Raw genomic sequence first — 13,349 nt, 5'->3', positions numbered from 1 at the left:
TAAGTACAGATTCAACTTTTTTACAGAAACAAAGGTGTGTGTGCATTACAAGTGTATTAATATGTTAACTAAATTATTTCTTCAACAATATATAAAAAAAGAAAACAGCAAGTCTCCATATATAAGACAGGGTTGTGTTCTGGGAAACAGATCTGAAAACATGAGGTCATTTTATCTAGAAAACACACTTCTGCTCGTCGTTGTCTTGTCTTTTAAACATTAACGAACACAACCCGGCTCGGTTTGGATTCCACAGGAAGGTCAAAAGAATCTGCCTGAAGGAGCCGATGGGGTGACAAGCAGCTGTCTGAGGAGGCGGAGTCTGAAAGTGTCAGAGGTTCACAGAGAGGAGAGGAAGCGACGACTGACCGAGAACAATACAGACAATAAACAGAACCAGGGCGCCGAGGAAAGGCTGGACGGAGTCTGTTAACGATGGAGTGAGGAAAAGTCCCAGATTTCAGTTTCATGAAGGGAGATACCTCAACCCGGAGAATAAGGTTTCAGACTCGAACCTGTTTAGCAGACAGAGATATCTGAACCTGAGAATAACGAACTGGGAACATGAACCCCCGGGCTGGATGCATGGATCCAGGAAAGACCAGGAACATCTGAGATCTCTGTCCAGAAGAGCGCAGTGCTAGAACAGCTAGGATCCTGCAGAACCCTCCAGCTCCAGGACTCTGGTAGATCCTGCAGGACCCTCCAGCTCCAGGACTCTGGTAGATCCTGCAGAACCCTCCAGCTCCAGGACTCTGGTAGATCCTGCAGGACCCTCCAGCTCCAGGACTCTGGTAGATCCTGCAGAACCCTCCAGCTCCAGGACTCTGGTAGATCCTGCAGAACCCTCCAGCTCCAGGACTCTGGTAGATCCTGCAGAACCCTCCAGCTCCAGGCCTCTGGTAGATCCTGCAGAACCCTCCAGCTCCCAGGACTCCGGTCGAGGACCCGAGCTTGAAGGAGATACCGCCCAGGAAGGGTCCAACCACAGTTTATATGTGAGAAAAGCCCTCTGGTGTTTTTTAAACCTTCATAAAAGACCCAAGTGAACTGAGACCCGCTCCCCAGCCGGTTCTTGCTACCCCCGGTTCTTACCGAACTGAGTCAGCTCCTTCAGTCTGGCGTTTGGAGGCATCCTCACAGTGAAGTGGTTTCTTCCACAGGAGACCGTTGGTGCTGTTTCTGCTGTGTTCCCCTGCAGCAGTTCCAGCTGGTTGGAAGCGTCTCCCTGGCCGGCCTGCAGAGATACGCCACTGTCACCACTTACAAGTCCAGCCCCCTACAGAGGAAGCTCGTTTTGGACGCCTGTGGCAGGGATCTTGTCCTTTGGATTCTGACCCAGAGCTCATGGCCACAGGTGAGGGTGGGAACGCAGACTGACAGGTAAATTGAGAGCTTTGCCTTTCGGCTCACGACGGACCGATACGACTGCATCACTGCACCCATCCCCCCACCTGGAGAGGACAGACCACCTTCTTCTGGTCCAGGACCAGGGCCTCGGATCTGGAGGTGCTGATCCTCATCCCCATCGCTTCACACTTAGCTGCGAACCGCCCGAGTGCATTATGGTCCAGAATCAATAAACCCTACAGGACAACATCATCTGCAAAAAGCAGAGGCGAAATCCTGAGGTCCCCAAACCGGACCCCCTCAGGTCCCTGGTCCCCAAACCGGACCCCCTCCGGTCCCTGGTCCCCAAACCGGACCCCCTCCGGCCCCTGGTCCCCAAACCGGACCCCCTCCCTAGAAATTCTGTCCATGACAATGACGAACAGAACCGGTGCCAAAGATTTGCCCTTGTTCTCCGTTCAGGCTGAGCTCAGCTGGGCCCCGTGGGCAAAGGCCTGATCAGCAGGCGCTCACATACCAGTCCCCACCCCGGGCCTGGCTCCAGGGTGGGCCCCAGCTGCGCCATACCTGGGCGGCTGTGGTTCAGTGGGGAGAGCAGTTGTCTCTCGATCGGAAGGTTGTTCGTTCGATTCCTGTCTCCCCCGTCTGCTTGTCGAAGTGTCCTTGGGCAAGACACTGAACCCTACATAGCCCCCAGTGGGTGGACTGAGCGCCTTGCATGGCGGCCGCCTCCGCTGGTGTGTGAATGTGAGTGTGAATGGGTGAATGTGATCTTGCAGCGTACAGCGCTTTGGGCTGTCAGTGCAGGGTAAAAAGCGCTGTGTAAGTGTAGCCCATTTACCAAACCGGGCCACGTTGCAGTCCTGCTCTCAGTCTGGCCCGTCACTCTGGACCTGTTTGCCATGGGAGACCTGACCAGGGGCACGAAGCCCCCGAAAACATGGCTCCTGGGGTCAAACAGACGCTCAAACTCCCCCACCATGTTCAGTCGGGTTACCAGTTCAGTAAATCAAAAAGTGGAAAATTAAACAATATAGATGAATAACTGGAAAAAAGCATTTAATGTGTCACTTAAAGCTACACCTGATTCTCGGAATTGGAACTGTAAGCCACGCCCCCTCCTTCGTGCCACTCTCACAGCCCCTCCCTCTGCCTCTCCGCACCTCCTTCGTGTGCATGCACGAGATTGCGCCCACGTACATGCACACAGCTGCTTCCTGTTCAGTAGACGGTCACTACGATGACATTCGGCGAATAATCTTGCGATCTGAATATTCAATATTCGGTCCGGGCAAAGACAAAGTGACTTCGTCTTCCGGATTTCGCCAGGATAAAATGCTAATTTCTAAGGCTGAGAGAGCTCACCAGTGAAACTTTTCGGACTAAATGACTCCTGTTACGTCACACTCTATGACGGTAAAGCCAAATTTACTCTAAAACAGGAAAAAACAAATCGAGTACCGCAGCTTTAATGCTACTTATCCTTGGTTTAATAGCAGCGGTTAGTGTCCCCGTCTGATTGGCCCCAACAGAAAACACAACAACTCCAGGCCAGGTGTTTTTTGTTTTTTTTTAAATTAACACTCAGGGACAAATGTGTGTCCGTTCAAGGGATACTTCTTGGCAAATTGGCCCATTTAGCGCAATTCCTTAGTCATTTGGAACAGCATACTTACTGTTTCTGTGAGGGCGAGCTGTTGTTTATCCAGAGGTGAGTCGGGGAAGGTTTTCGGGACGGACACAATGGAAGTGGACGGTATTTTTGTTCCCCCTCGTCAAACTCATCAAATACACAATCCAACAACCCCAAAACACTTTGGTGGACACGTTATAATCCGCACATTCACTACGCTGTGGAACACCAACAAATAATACTGTAGCGTTACGACACTGAAGCAAATACTGGGAACTACTTTTTCTTTTGAAATCACTACGCCCAGATGCCATGTTTAGTAAGTAGTTCCGTCTGAGCAATCTTCACATAAACAACTCAGTCTGGTCATTTTGCATTAATATTTCACAGCGTAGTGAATGTGCGGATTATAACGTGTCCACCAAAGTGTTTTCTTGGTTTCCCAGAGTCAGATAAATTCCATAAATGTTCATTAACTGCATCACATATCCCCTTCCAGTGACTTTTAATAACAGCAGTCCCAAAAAACAATGATTTGGATTCGTATTTCCACACTTTGTCCAGCAGGTGGCAGAGTTTCTTTCATTGTGAGACTTGGAGGTGGACTGATCCTTCTCCCTCCAGCTGTGTCCCACTGGAGGACAGACAGAAGAACCGCTGGACAGCGGTTTGTTTCATGCTGGGAGAAATGATGGACTTTAACTCCAGAGATCTGCAGCCTGCAGAGAATCCAAGGCGAAGGAAAACTGCTACAGCAGCCAGGATCGCTAGAATTCTCCCCAAAAATGATAAACTTGCTAAAACTGCTCAACTCATGTTGATTTTTCATAATAAAAATTTAAAAAATACATATAAAAATAGTTAAACTAAAATGATTGAAATAGCTTGTACTGACTTTGTTTTGGAAAAGAAAGGACAGGAAATGAAAAAAAAAGAAAAATATTAAAAGAAGAAACGGGAAAAAGAATGAAAAATGACAAGAAATAGCTTGTATAGCTTAACCTGCTGTGACCACGAGGCAACGAGCGGCTACAAAAAGTGAAAAAGTTATGACACTAAAATAACCACGATACTTAAATCAAAATGTATTTATTTTTAAAAAAAGAAATAATCAATCAAATTTGCCACAAGAGCTAAAATTGTCATCTATCTAAATTTTACGTGTGACAATTTTTGAGTGTAAAATTTAATTTTGGTTTGTATGACTTTTCTTTTTTAAAGAATTTCTTTTCCTTCATTTCAAAGAATCCCTATTTTTTCAGCTCCAGACAAATTTAATTTGATGGAAAACTGTGAAAATGGCTCTTTTTGCTCATGAAACTGAGTGCAGCAAAAACCTGGTCCTCGTCCCGAAGTTCTGTCGATTTGAAATAAGATAAAAGAAAAAAAGAGGGAGAATCAGGCTGATGTGACTGTTTCATTTTTATTAAATTTATTATTTGACTAATTCTAGGTTTATGTTCAGACTGAAATATGCAACAGTCTCTAAATGTCAGTTTTAAAAGCTCATTTAAAAACGTGTCTTTGCACTGAGAGACAGGCAATCGGTGCGTTTGCAGTGTAATCAGAGCGAACACAGATATTCCTGCAGCTGGTGTCACGTCGGCCTCATATCAGGATGCAGGTCACACACACACACACACACACACACACACACGGCGGCGCTGCTCAACGGCACGGCGCTCGGCGCTATCGCTCGGCCCAGCAGCAGGACAGATAGCCGGAATCTGAGGTTTGTTCATGATCTGACGGAGGAGGCTCCTCTGGATGACCCAGTTTTGAGGACGTTTCACAGCTAAACTGGAGAAACGAACCGCCGCTGTGATCCCAGCTGATGTTATCTAACAGATCTGTACTTCCTCCTCCTTATGTTCTCAAACTCAACTTTCTGAAGGTGCAATAAGTAATATTCTCAGTTTATCACAGAAGTATGTTTCAGAATATGGACTTTCTTAAATTTACTGAAAGAAATGAACCTGTGCTTAGATTTTGATTCCAAAGCCGTGTGTTCCGGCGTGCTCTTGAGCACTTCCTGTGTCGACTGTGCACGAAGTGTTTGTGTTGGAGGGAGAACAGCTGGAAGGCGAGCGGGACGGAATCCTGTTCTCACCTGAGTGTGGCAGGCGGGATGTGAAAGCCGTGGTCTGTAGACCTGAGCCGGGCCGTTGGGTCGGCGCGGCGGCGGCCCGTCTGTGGAGAACGGTTCATCCTGTCATTTCCTGTTGGGCTGAAGGCAGAACTGCAGAGGGATCAACCTACCGGCCGGGGCGGGGCGGGGGCGTCTGGCCAGAGGGAACCGCAGGAGAACGGTTCCATCGCTGCACCGGTAGGACGGCTGGAGGCCGGACTCCTCAGGACTCTCCTCTCCACCTGGAGCCAGGAAAACACAAACTACTGGAACAGGAAGTGGAGGCAGAGTGAACCGGATGGAGCGGCGTAGAAGAAGGAGGATTCTCTGCTCTCCTCCGGTTCAGACGCACAGCCGGACGTGGAGACGACTCCAAGCTTCAGAGATCAGGGGGCTGCTGGGAGCCGGGAGCAAGGCGGACAGAACCAGGAAGTGAGGGCGGTTTCCTGCTTCTCCTCCCGGTGAGTCTGTTATCAGCAGCGTCTGAGTCTGACTGACCAGCAGGGTCACGGCCTTTGACCTGCTGCTGGCCCCGCCCACACAGCTGCACGCTGCTGGCCCCGCCCACACAGCTGCACGCTGCTGGCCCCGCCCACACAGCTGCACGCTGCTGGCCCTGCCCACACAATGTCTACTGAAGCTAGCAGCCTGTTAACCGTCCTGCCAAGCTCCGCCCTACTCTGCCCCGCCCCTCTCTGCCCCGCCCAGCTCTGCCCCGCCCCACTCTGCCCCGCCCTACTCTGCCCCGCCCCGCTCTGCCCCGCCCCACTCTGCCCCGCCCCAACCTGCTCTGCCCCGCCCCTCTCTGCCCCGCCCCTCTCTGCCCCGCCCCAACCTGCTCTGCCCCGCCCCTCTCTGCCCCGCCCCTCTCTGCCCCACCCTACTCTGCCCCGCCCCGCTCTGCCCCGCCCTACTCTGCCCCGCCCCGCTCTGCCCCGCCCCACTCTGCCCCGCCCCAACCTGCTCTGCCCCGCCCCTCTCTGCCCCGCCCCTCTCTGCCCCGCCCCAACCTGCTCTGCCCCGCCCCTCTCTGCCCCGCCCCGCTCTGCTCTAACGGGGAACCAGCTGCTGGAGTTTGAATCCTGACTGAAGGCGTCATCTGACCGACACGCTGAGCTTCACCGTGACAAACATCCTGAAGGCACCGAGCTCGGAAATGGAACTGACATTTAGCCCATGTTCAACAATGTGAATGAATGAATGAATGAATGAATCAATGAATGTTGTAAGTTTAATCCTGACAGCCTGACAGGCAAGCGCCATGTCCAGTTTCAGGCCAGATTAAACCCCGAGGCCGACATGTCTCTGTTTCAGCAGACCGTCTGAGGCTCCGGAGCTCCTCTGGTTTTTCTTTTGTTGTGATCAGAAGAGTCGCTAATGTGATGCTTCAGATTTAAACATGAGCTGTAATATTACCCAAGTTACAAACACTATTCCTCCAAACTCATTTAATTTTACACACACACACACACACACACACACACACACACATCATCATCATCAATATTTACTTCAGTGATCATTAAGTCAAGGACGTTTGGTTTGTTTTAAACCATTTGAGCAGAATTCCCTCCATCCGGATCGGTTCTGCTCTGATATGAATGTTAGACTGAAGAAATAATCAGAGCTGTGGTTTTGGGTCATATTCTGTTTTGTGGATTGTACAATAAAGTCATCCAACATTTAGAACGAGTCTTCATATCTGAAAAGAATATATCATTTTAAACCATGTGACACTAAGAACTGTACTATTCTGAGCCAATTGATCGATGATTCATGCGTATCATAAGTAATGAATTCATCATAAGTAATAAAACAGTGAGAGATTTTTCACATGAAGAGAAAGCAGGCTGATGACTGAAACATCCGGAACGTGTTTCTGCTCCATTAGAAGCCTCCTGACCTGAGCAACACCAGAAGCGTCTCATCAGAATAAACTCACGGTGAAGGAGGCTCCAGACGGCGGCAGGTGAGCGTCTCTGGGTCCAGACGGCATCAGACACGTGCTCCCGGGGCTCTGCCCGGCCGACCACTTCCCCCGCCACGCAGGTGAGCTGCAGAACGACGGAGAGCCGAAAGATCAGTCCACACGCCATGGATCCGCTCAGACCAGGACCAGAGGACCAGAGGACTGTGACCATGAGCCGACCGAGCGTGTTCACGGCACTGAGCACACACACACACACACACACACACACACACACACACACACACACACACACACACACACACACACACACCCCAGGCGCGGTGGCAGTTACATGTTGATGATAAACCCAAACCAATCTGAGCAGGCCTGATTTCAGGAGGCTGGCCTGCTCAGCTCTCAGATAAGGTTTTATTTTTCATGGTTTAGAATCTGGAAACAGTGACGGTATATTTTAAAAACGCCACTTCAGATTCCGTGCTACTGCCCATGAAACAAGAACTGCCGCTCTGCTCATCCACTCTGCATCGCTGATACCCGGGACTGCTGGAGTCAGCAGAGAACGGAGCGCCGTCGGGACGGCGTTCATCCCAACCGGTCCGATCCGACAGGATTTCACTGATCTGACTCCAGTCAGTGAGACGTGTCTCTCTGACAGACCATAATAACCCTAACTCCACATGACCAGAACTTCAGTATTATTATTAGGGACCGAGCCCTTCGGAGGGCAAGGTGTCTATTGTTTTTATTATTATTATTCCTTTATTTCAGACACAACAGGCCCATATTAGAAAAAAGACACACAAACAGATAATTAAAAAGCTTTTCTAAACAGGCTCAAATACTAATGAGTCCAAAAACTAGAAAAGTATCTCACTGAGCTCAGTCCAGGGTTGGTCAGTGCGGCTATAATGCTGCAACCTTGCCGGCAAGCTGAATTCTCGCGGTGTTTGTTCACACACACCTCGAGAATCCATCTTGTACCGCTCACACTAATGCGCTCCAAATCTGTTTTGGATGAATCCTCTATTGCATCTTTTAAAAACGATCAGCAAGAGGATTTATCTTTGCAGTGATTGGCTGAAACCAAACATGGTTGGGCGGGCGCACTGTGTCCTTCCGTCCAATGAACACTAAGAGTTCTACAGCAAGGCCCTCCTTCCCCGAACGGATTTGCCGGTTGAAATCCCAGATTGACCTGTGAAGTAATTCGTTGCTGCACTTGTCAATATGGCTTTTGCCAGGTTAATAATGCTGCTCTCAGAGTCAGACAACCTGCACTTGCACCGGTACATCAGGTTTCGCAGCACCGCAGGACAGGTGGGCACCCCTGCATTTACAAACATTTGGCTCGCGCTGCTCCATCGCGGAAACCTTAACATCATGCGCATGGCATCATTGTACGCCATGGTAAGTCTGTGCATCCTGCTGCTCTTATAGCGCCTCCACAGGTGAGCTGTATACATTGGAGTACAGTAGGCCTTAAAAAGTCTGGTCCTCACCGCTGATGTACACGTTCCAGATTTGCGGATCAGCATATTGGCCTGTCCATAGAGCAAACAGCACTGTCTATAAATGTCTCTATCATCCGACAGGTCTGCAGTCACGTAGTGCCCCAGGTACTTGTATTCCTCAGAGACCATTAGTCTATTACTCGACAGAAAGAAGTCTGGGAAGGTCAGTTTAGCGTCCTCTCTGCTCCGAACGATCATAATGGTGCTTTTCTTGAGCTATAGTTTATATCAAAGTCAGTTCCATACTTGTTGCACACTTCCAACAGCTCCTGTAGTCCAGCGCTATTTGGACAAAAAATTATAAGGTCATCAGCACACATCAGATGGTTGATGACATTATAGCCAGCCCTGCAGTCTGTTCCACAGTCATTAAACAGTCTTGATAAGTCGCCCGTATAAAAAGGGAGACACAATGCTGCCTTGCCGCCCCGTTAGACACACAGAAAGGCATAGAGACACAATTACCCCACTTTACAAACTTTAAAGGGGACGTTGATCAGTGGACGTCTTCTTTAAACCTGTAAACTCTATTAAATAGTCTGATACCAAAGTGAAACGACACCAAAATGTCCAGTAATGCGGTTCATGTCTTTGCCCGCAAGCCCTGAAAAACGTTCCGCCTGGCTGTGAAGGCTCTGGTTCACTGAGGGTTTTCAAACCGGACCGTTGTGACGTAGATGTGATCCGGCTTCCTTATATGGTCATGCTGAGACCCGGCCCTGGTTCTCTGTGCCTGGTGTGTGTGTTGGTGTTAGATCCAGAGAACATGGCTCCCAGAAAATGTTTATTTGGATATCCTGGAAAGGCAGTTTTATTTGGCTTTTCTGAAGACGAAGTAGCCAGGCAGCAGTGGGAATTATTTCTTTTTCCGGGTCAGAAGAAGACAAATCCTCCAGTCTCTGTCTGCCAACGGCATTTTGCACGGCACTGTTTTACAAGCGGTGAGTTAGAACTTTTCAGTGTCCTGTGTTTATTCTGTGTTAGCTATAAAAGTTATTTTAGATGGTAAGGCTGGGTGCTGGAAGAAATCATCAGCAAAAAAGTTAGAATTACCACCAACGTCCGAAATTAACAGCCGCCAACGGCAGATGAATTTTAAGTTTGGCAAGGAAATAGCGGGGTTATCTGCCACACGGGGCAAGAGGTGAATGTTTTCTACCATAATAATAATAATAGTGAGCGTTTTGGGACACAAAGTGTGGGATCACTACAAGTTGAAAGGAAAACACAGTGCAGCCTGTCTGTGGTGCTTCGGAGTTATCCTAGCATGATAGCACATCGTATGCTACACCAAGACGTAGCATGTTTACTATCAGAGCAGCGTCACTGCAGCAGGTCAGTGAAAATACAACCGTCCCATGAGGGTTTCTGCCAGACCTTTTCAGTCCGGGCGCCACGCTCGCGCTAAATTCTGCAGCAACGGACAACAGACGGGAAAAAAAAAATAGTGCCGCGTTTGCAGCTAATTAGCAGTTGCGCACCGCGGAGCAGCAGCGGCGGCCGCTTGGACACTCCCTGTGAGCAGCTCTGCTCAGCATCGCTCCCCCCCGACCCCCCACCCGGCTGAACTTTTATCCTGCAGGAAACACTGTAGACACTAATAAATATTTTTAAATCAGCTGTTTACACGTCTGAGTCCCAGAGGAGAGCCAGCAGTCGTCACCAACTGTCTTTGAATGCGCCACACCGCCGAGGAGGTCCTTGAACGCAACGCGAAATTAAATGGAAGTGATTCCACAGAAGAGGCACAACATGTTCAAAAGTTCAGGCTGGATTTCTGAGGAATGTTCCATTTCACAAACAGCTGATATGGCAACGCTTGTCAGTTATCTCCACTTCCGTACCGGCAAAGTGGGTTTGACCAATCACAGCGAGTGGAATGTGCACATGGATGAGACTCGGATGGAGTCAACTGAACAGAGCGTTTTCGGAGGAAGGAGGAAAAGCAAGGAAGCGGCGCAGTAAAAGACACAGATCTAAGAAGCTTTCAGTGCCGGTTATCCTGTATAAGCCCTCTAGGGGGGGCTAGAAATTAAATACGAATGAGCAAAACCAGCCGATCAACGTCCCCTTTAACTGGTGGGCATACCAAAACACAAGGATCCTCACCAGGCATTTTGGAACACCTCTGTTACTCAGTTTCTCAAACAAGTTTTTATGATTTATATAATCAAAGGCCTTAGATGCATCAATAAAACACATGAAGATGGTGGTGTTGTGTCTACTGTAAAGATCCAAGATCTCTGTCAAAGCAAATATGCACATGTCCGTTCCATGCTTGGGTTTAAAGCCAAATTGGTGATCAGATGTTAACAGAAACTTTTCCATCTTGTTCAAGACAGCCTTCTCCAACACTTTTGACAGAGTGTTCGCCAGAGCTATGGGTCTATAATTCTCTTTGCTGTTAATTTTACCGGCTTTGTCTTTCACTATTGGAATGACAATGACGGATATCAGTGTGTCAGGCAAAACGCCATGAACCAGGAAGCCTGTACAACAAACGGCCAGCAGAGGAAACAGATTCCTACTAGCATATTTTAAATGCTCAGCGGATAATTTATCTACTCCGCATGCCTTGTCGTTCTCTAGCTTCATCACAATCTCAAATATCTCTTGCAGGGAAATAATTGTGTTATCATGAGCGTCCACAGGAGCAACACAAAAACAGTCACTTTGACAGCACTAAAAATATCACAGCAGTGCTTCGGCCACCGTTCAGTGATCTGCTCAGCTCCGCTCACACCATCAATGTTAGTTGGTAAGGACACTTTGTTAGAGTTCATTCTCTTAATTTCCTTCCAAAAGTCTGCAGAACTATTACTTTGTAATTTACTCGCCAGTGAGTCAGCTTTCATTTTGTTTTCATTTCTTCTTATAAAACGCAAGGCATATTTAAAGTTAGAATTTGCTTTCTTCATGCACTCAAATATAGGACCAGACCGTGGTCTCCCTGATTCAGTCCAGGCTTTAAAGGCTCTTCGAGCCTCAGCCTGAAACTCCTCGACAAACTCATTCCAGCCAGGCTTGTTCTTACAGGGATCGACTAGAAAATACAAGAGCTTCAACAATCTTGTCATACAATCAGCACAATTCCTTTTTGTGTTGCAAATTCTGGCAGTTATCATCATTGCAGGTAACAGAGTCTTAAGGGAGAAGGATATCACTCAATCTAGTCTCGCACTGTTTAGAATATGCACAAATCTCCTTTTCAGTCAAGGTGGACCGATGAATTCTTGTCCCAGGCGTGTCCTCATTTGTAGAGACTAAAGATGGCACACTGCCCACATCAATCAAAAATGAAAAAGGCACATGATCATATGTAGAGAGTTAATTGTCATGCATTTGATTGAGTTATGTGCATCACTAGTGCAGCTACAATGATCTAGCCATGAGGAGGTGGGCCATGCCTCACTAATGTACGTGTAACTTCCCTTAGGCAGAAGAATTTCACGAGACAGACATAGACCTGTGTCTGAGCAAAAATGCCTCAAGTGGTTAGCGAACATTGACCTCTGATCTGAAAGGTCAGCATTCAAATCCCCCACAATGCAGATGCCGCTCAAAGCATTCTCCTCAACATATGCCGTTATATAGGCTAGTCTGTTTAGAACTTCAGATTCATTCTCAGTGCATTCATATGGTGTATGTGTTCAACAGGGTGAGCCTTTTATCTCCATAACAGAGCTCAAGACCTATGGCCCAGTCGACATCTAACCTGACCACTTTTAGCAGTGGGTCATACTTTTTATTCCGTAGCACCGCAACACCTCCAGGAATTCTGCCACGGAGTATCTAGTGCTACAGTCGGTAGTCGATTCCCCTGCGCCATAGAAATCCTTATGTACTGAGTCGAGCTTTCCCAAATCCTGCTGAGGCAGAAAAGTCTCCTGCAGACACAATATATTAGGGATGTGCGAGTACCGATACCAGGTATCGGTGTCGGGCTGATACTGGCCTTATTTCAAAGTATCGAGTACTCGTGAAGGCTACCGATACCAGCCGCCGATACTCGAGGCAAGAAAATCCCAGTGCTTTGTTTTGCTGGAAAACAAAAACTCCTGCAGCAACTCGACGGCAAACTCTGCAGAAGACCGAGAAACTGAAGAGCAGCGATCCGAGAGCAGCACGGAGAACACCAGCAGCTCCTTCAACTCAGGGGTCCTTCTATCATTGACTTTAGTTCATAAAAAATCATTAAAATGAGTACGTTTAAAAACTTTAGTTCATATAAAGTGTAAACCTCAGAGAAAACTGTTTTATTCTGCACTTTAGTTCATTTATAAAACGTTAAAATAAGTTAATTTAAAAAACTGTATAATTTAAAGTTGTTTTTTTACATCTTGTACTTCAGTTCATTTAAAAAACTTAAAACTCAGAGAAGTTGTTTTCTCTTGCACTTAATTTCATTTAAAAAAAGTGTAAAACTCAAACAGTTGTTTGTTTTATTTTTCAGACTATTATTCTGGACTTAAACATCGCGGCTGTGCTGCCTTTTTTTTTAGAAATAAGTAATTTTTCAAAAATGATCTGTCATTGCATTATTTCAAATTTTATGTATCAAAAGTATCGGTATGAGTATCGGTATCGGTGAGTACTGAAGATGAAGTACTCGTACTTGGTATCGGTCTGAAAAAAAGTGGTATTGAACATCCCTACAGTATATCACAGGTGTCCAGCAGTTTGTTTGCAACAGGGCGCTGAGCTGTGTCCATTTTGAGGTTCATGTTGTCAGCTGTGGTTGCACAGCGCTGGGCGGAGCCTCAGGTACAGAGCTGCGCTGCGTATCCCCGCCTGCTC

The sequence above is a fragment of the Salarias fasciatus genome, chromosome 16 (genome assembly GCF_902148845.1).
Source record: "Salarias fasciatus chromosome 16, fSalaFa1.1, whole genome shotgun sequence".
Lineage (NCBI taxonomy): Eukaryota > Metazoa > Chordata > Actinopteri > Blenniiformes > Blenniidae > Salarias > Salarias fasciatus.
The sequence above is the reverse complement of the archived record's forward strand: the minus strand, read 5'-3'. Positions refer to the sequence as shown.